The sequence below is a fragment of the Sylvia atricapilla genome, chromosome 1 (genome assembly GCF_009819655.1).
Source record: "Sylvia atricapilla isolate bSylAtr1 chromosome 1, bSylAtr1.pri, whole genome shotgun sequence".
Lineage (NCBI taxonomy): Eukaryota > Metazoa > Chordata > Aves > Passeriformes > Sylviidae > Sylvia > Sylvia atricapilla.
The window spans coordinates 45595785-45601784 of record NC_089140.1 but is presented as its reverse complement, the minus strand read 5'-3'; the positions used below and the strand labels follow the sequence as shown (position 1 = coordinate 45601784).

The 6000-nt window shown below is 48.5% G+C and overlaps 1 protein-coding gene across 3 annotated transcripts in view; it reads left to right on the top strand.

Moving 5' to 3' along the window:
• Positions 1–472: 472 nt before the first annotated feature.
• ZDHHC3 (zinc finger DHHC-type palmitoyltransferase 3) overlaps positions 473–6000 on the top strand; it is a 33971-nt gene continuing 28443 nt past the window's right edge. For 2 of the 3 annotated variants that reach the window (XM_066321442.1, XM_066321460.1), the window contains exon 1: positions 473–557. The gene's annotated coding sequence lies outside the window, so the exon portion shown is untranslated. Of the gene's footprint in view, positions 562–6000 lie in introns of all 3 variants that reach the window. The other variant, XM_066321451.1, reaches the window with a different exon arrangement.

The window sequence follows — 6000 nt, the reverse complement described above, 5'->3', positions numbered from 1 at the left end:
GTCTCTTCTGGAGACTGAACAGGTGCAGCTCCATCAGCCTTTCCTCCTAAGGATGACACTGCAGTCTCCCAAGCATCCTCACTGTTCTGCACTGCACGGCTCTTCCTCGGGTGCCAACAGATTTTGGATACCTCCAAACCTAAACCACCCTGAACCTTCCTAGGGCTCAGAGGTACCCGCTGAGGCAGAACCATGTTCCCATGTCAAAACAAAAAAGTGCGGGGTTTTTCTTCACAAAACCCGCATTTCGCCCCCAGGCACCCGCACGCCCGGGCCATTAAGGCGCAGTCGGCACGGGCGGCCCGCAGCCGCACGGGGCCCGGCGCCGGTGCCCGTCCCCGGGCCGGGGAGCCCTTGGCGAGGCGGGGAAGGGCAGGGCCGGGGACGCGCTGCCTGCCGCCGCCGCCGTTCACTTCCTGGTTCCTCCCGGCGGCCGCTCCACCTCCGCGCAAGGGGCGGGCGGCCGGCGGAAGGGGGGTGCGGGGCCGTGCCGTGCCGCTGCCGGCGCGGGGGCGGCGGGGCGCGCCGGACCCGCGGCGGCGGCGGCGGCCACTGGGGTAGGTGGGTGCGACTGACAGCGCGGGGCGGGGGGTGCTGGGGGCGGGCAGGTATGTGCCGGGGCGGGAGCGCGAACTGGGAGCGGAGAGCTGGGAACCGGGAGCGGGCCGCCGGTGGATGCCATCCCGCCGCCGCCTGCGCCGCTCCGCCGGCTGCCCCCCGGCCCCGCCGCTGTCCCTGGTGTCCCTCGGCCGCGCGGGAGCCCGGGGATGGCGCGGCCGCCCGAGGGCCGCGCGGTGCTCCGCATCCCTCGGCGCCGGCCCCGGGCCAGGGCCGGGCGGCGGGTCGTGTCCCGCAGCGGCGTCCCCAGGACCTGTGGGCATCGGTCGGGAAACGCGTGGAGGGCTCCCGCTCTCCCCTCGCCGCGTTACGGCGCCAGGCTTTAAATGCTGGGAGGATGAACACGTTAAATGATACCGGGCTAAATACGCGGTTTAGGTCTGCTCCGCGGCCTTTCGGAGCAGCGTTGAGTCCCCTCGGCAGGAAATTTAAAGTCGGAGCCTCCAGCGGTTTCGTCGGGGTCCTGTGACCTGTCAGTGGATTGCAGTGGCCCTGTAATTTGCTGATGCGTTGCAGCGATGGGACGTGCTCGCCAGCGAGCAGCTGGACAGCGAGTGGAGCTGACCCTGTCGCCTCTGAGGTGGCCCTGGTCACCAGGCGTGTGGCTGAGGCTGGCCCGTGGCACCATCGGCCGGGTGCGCCCGCGGCTTCGGGAGTAATCCGTGGCGAAACCATCGGTCCTGGGCTGTGGCGGGTTTAGTTGAAATGGATGGTGAGTTTCCTGTGGCAGTAACAGGCGATCCGGACTGGGTTAGAACGGCACCTTCTAAGTGTTACTGCAGTAGTTGTGTAAGGTAAATTTTTAAGAAGAACAAGAGTTCGTGATGGCTCATTAGAAAATAGTCTTCAAGAGAACAATCAAGGAAACAGGCCTTGGGGAGGAGAGGGCAGCAGTCTGGTCCCTGATGGGCTCTTCACTCGATGTGTACCATTGAGGGATGTGGGATGAACAGCAAAGTTCGTTTAAATCTCTTTCCCTTGATCCTGATTCAGAAAAGATGAACTGTGCTTTTCAGCATGAGAGAGAGCGACAGTATGCCAGACTCCTGGCACAGGAACGGTGTGTGTGCAATGTCAGATCTGTAGGAAAGGAGCCCGAATTTAGGTGGTTGTTCTGATACAGTGGAATCACAGAGCTGATACAGTGGAATCACAGAGAAAGGAGGGACTGGTGAGTTACAGTGAGTGACTGCATTGGGTGTCTCGTAGTGTACCTAGTGAGGCATTAGTGAGGACCATGTTTTTCTTTGCTAAATGAGAGCAACAAGTCTTTCATGTAGTGTTACAGGCATTTCAGCGATAAGAGTCATCATAAGGCGAGCCACGCCATTCTTACGTCTTTTAAAAATGCAGCCCCATTTGCAGTGAAGATGTGCTTCTTCAAAGCCCGTGACTCTGTTAGCGTTGCTCTTGGTGCTGCCTCACTGATGCAATAGTGTTTGTGACACCAGTGGGACCTGCTGCTGGTAGTAAGTTGTGTCTGATTGAATGTTCATTGAGATTTCGAAGGTGTGATCCAGAGACTCTTTCTGCTTATAGGCTTATAAAAGGGCAAGTATCAGGTGTGCCTAAAACCCAAAGTATTTGTTGTGACATTTAGGACCTATAGCAATAATATCTGTTGGGTATTCTCATGTATGTTTCTGCTTCCTTTTAATTTTCATTTTAAGTGATGTAGTTACAGACAAGGGTGTCTATTTCAGTTTGAAGTTGCTTGTTTGGTACTAGACAAAAGTACACAAATGTAATTTAATCCAAATAATGGGAGCAGATTGCAAGAAGATGAATGCTTAATTCCTCCGCAGATGCAGGTCTGCTGTGCCCAAGTAGTTACGTCGTTTTTCTGGGCAGTTTCCTTTGTATCAGCAAAGGGGAACAGCTGACAGCCTTCAGCAGTATGTGTATATCCTAGGAAGTGGTATCTCAGCTTTGGTGAATCTCTTTTTCTTACCTAATATGAATTTACTTTTCTCGATGTGAGGATTGCTGTGGACTTCCAACAGAAGAGGAACTAGCAGTGTTGCATAGTCCATGCAGTTTAAGCCTGTGTGTTGCATTATTTCAGGAAGACTTGCTCATGGAGGCAGTTTTACTGTGCAGACATCTCCTATACAGTTGTAACAAGGCATCTCTCCTGTGGAGGAGACTAGATGGGCACGCACAGTGGTATCAGTCTGAAAATGGACTGGCTGTAGCTCAGCCAGTCGCTGCAGATGTTAGTTGGCTGAGCTTATGCTTTTCTCTGATCCCTCTGCAGTGTAGACACAACCTTTTTCTCAGGGCGATATTCAGGAATACAGTTTTTCTGCCTTCGTGACAGAAGACAGCAGATAATGAAAAATATGACACGACAGAATAGCTTGTTGTCAGTTTTTATTTCCCCCATCCTGTGCTTATCTGGTTGAAGCAAACTAAATGTGACCGATTGTACCTGGAACATCATATTTAACCTGTGCACGTAACTGATCTGAAGCTTCGGGTTGTGTTCAAGAAAATGAGAAGTTAAAGCTTTCCTAATTGAAGCTGTGTGTTTCCTGGGTTGTGCAGGCAATAAGGAAAGAAGATAGCCCTTGCCTGGAGCTGCAGTGCAGCAAGTCTGCCAGTAACACTTCACACATTGTCCTTCCGAGAGGGAGTCCAAAAGAGCAAGCCAGCTTGTCTGTAGGGTGTGAGTGCCAAAGACCTCCCCACAGGGCAGCTGTTCCCTGCCAGTGAGGTGCAAGGTTTTAGAGGCAAGGTGCAGCTAGGTGCTGGCTCACTGCACGGGAGCACTGGTGTGTTAACTCCTGTTGCCTGCTTCTGGCTATGCCGCAGCTTGGGGACTGCTCGGGAATGCTTTTGGAGACCGGAGCAAGAGATTTGTCTAGGCTTACAGCCACATATCTCTTTGCACCACCATGTTACAGGGTGACCATCCAGAACTGGTATGTTCAGGAGGGGAGGTGGGAGTGCAAGAGGAGGGGGAAGAAAGAAAGAGAGGATAGGCATGGGAAGGTAAAGAAATCAGAGGGAAGGGTATACAGCAGCAGAGTTCAGCTAGAAAAATATTGGGAAACATTATTCCAGGAGCAAGTAAAACAGCAAGTAGAAAAGGACACAGAAGTCAATGTTAAGATCCTTCAACAACAGAGGAATGTTGAATGAGAGGAAATGCAAGCCCTTGTTGGTGTTTCTGCTCCTGGGCTGCTGGTGGATGGTGTGTTTGTCATGCTCAGCTGTGAGTTTTGCAATAATGCAGAACTGACGGGATGACCAATCTTAAATGTGATGCAGCATGCAGAGGTTAAAAGAAGTGGGCTGAAGCTGAAACAGTGTGAGTCAGTAAAGGTAAAGTACTATGCCACTGAAAAAAAAAAAAAAGGTAAAAAAAGACACATACAGGCTTAGTGGGAAGGCAGTAGTACCATACCATAGATACAGAGCAGGCTGTAGCAGGTGAAAAAGGTAGTAATGTGATATGCATCTTGGTTCTTTGCAGTGGCCACTTGAATTACTGATGTCCAATATGATACAGAATAGATAAGGAAAATATTATATACAGTAGCTGGCCTTGTCTTGAACTCTCTGTATTTTAAAAGATAGGAAAATTAAGGTTTATGCACAGAAACTGTATTTTTAATGGCATCAAGGATCCCTTCTGCTTGCCAGTGCTAAAGTGAGCAAAACAAGAAATGCTTAGTTTGCCAACTCAGATGTTCTTTGCTATGTTTCAAAAACTTTAACCTACAGCAACTTTGAACCTGCAGGTTTTTCCAGTTCTCTGAAGTAGCAGCATATGTTTCTTCTAGTTGTGATTTTAACTTTGCGGGATAGAGGTGATAATTTTTTGGTCCCTGTGTTGTTAATGTGCCATTTTAATGTATGCCCTGTGTACTTTCTGTAGTTGGCTTAGGGATCTGCTGAGGTGTAGCACGTAGATTTAAAATATGAATGCCTTACAGCCTTCATAGCTACATCTTTACCTTCTGCTATATGGTAAGGCAGAATAATAAACTACAGACAAGGGAATAAAATCAGAGAGTGAGTGACTTGTTCATGCTTGTGAAGAGGGGGCTGTAGCAAAGGCAGGTGAGAGCCAGATCCTGTGATAGACCATCTTGAGTGCAAACGTATGTCTGGTTGTTAAAGTGCTCTTTCTGCCTTGAAAGATACTATTTAGAATATTGTTTTTTTACTAGAGGGGTTCTGCCAGCTTCTTACTATGATTAGAACTTTAAAGCTGCAGCTCTTTCCTGCTCTGCAAAACATATTCCTTATGCCATGAAAGTTGTGTGTTTTTTTTAATTGAAACTAAAAATAATACCAGTTTTATAGATTAACCTTCCCCTTTAATTTCTGTCTTTCTTTAAAAAAAAGAAAGTTGATAAAGGACAAATTGAGAATTTGCATTTCCTGAATCCAGTGGCTTGCTGTATTAAGTCCTGAGTCAGCATGTAAATTGCAAAGCTGTCTAGAAGACCAGGACAGCTTCTCCTGTTTTGTCTCTCGTAAGGCTGTGCATTCAGGATAACTGCAATGCTGTGGGAAACATGACATCCCCATCTGTTGTTTTCTGTTTCCTGGTGCAGTCTCTCCTGCATGATTGCTCTTTCCTTCCAATGCTTAACTTTAGGTAGATGGCAATGCAACAACGATGGTGTGTTCTGGATTAATATTTCTCTTTTGACATAGGTTAAGTAGCTTGTGTGTATTTAATCTATTGGGAAACCGTGAGATTGAAGTCACAGAATTTTGCTGTTCCCTTTGCAGCTCTGATAGTTAAAAACGTATCAGTTATTTTGTAATGGTTCGTTATTTAATGACAGTTTTATAAAGTACCTTCCGTCTCTGATGAAAGATGTACTAAGATCACTAACTTGGTGATCAGACCAAGTCTGATCCAAGTCTGACCTCAGTCTTGGTGCCCTTGTGATTTGTGCCCTGTTTCTACATGATGCCCCAATTTTGTCACTCATACATAGTGGTCCAGTGTTTTTGTACCTTGGACAGTAACTACATTGTCTTTGCTCTCCTTTGCTCAGGCTAGCAGCTGACAGGCCTTTTGGTGGGGGTGCAGTCACCAGATAACTCTGACTCTTAGGTCAATCTTTATTGCATTAAAATTTATTTATTTAGTGCATGTCCATTAGTTAAACAGAAATGATACTGATATTAACTAGGAAGCTGTTACCATCTGCCCTGAGAGACTACATACCATGAACATCAGGATAGGGAACCCCCTGTATTTGTAATTCAGAAAACATGGCCTTATTTTCCTTTCAGTTCTACTAATGGAATTCCTCTGGCACTGTTGCAGTTGCTTCTTGTCTACACTGATGTAAATTAGAGGAGGACTGAGAAGTTTGTGCCTTATGTGGCTGCATCTCTTTTGAGGCTGTCGCT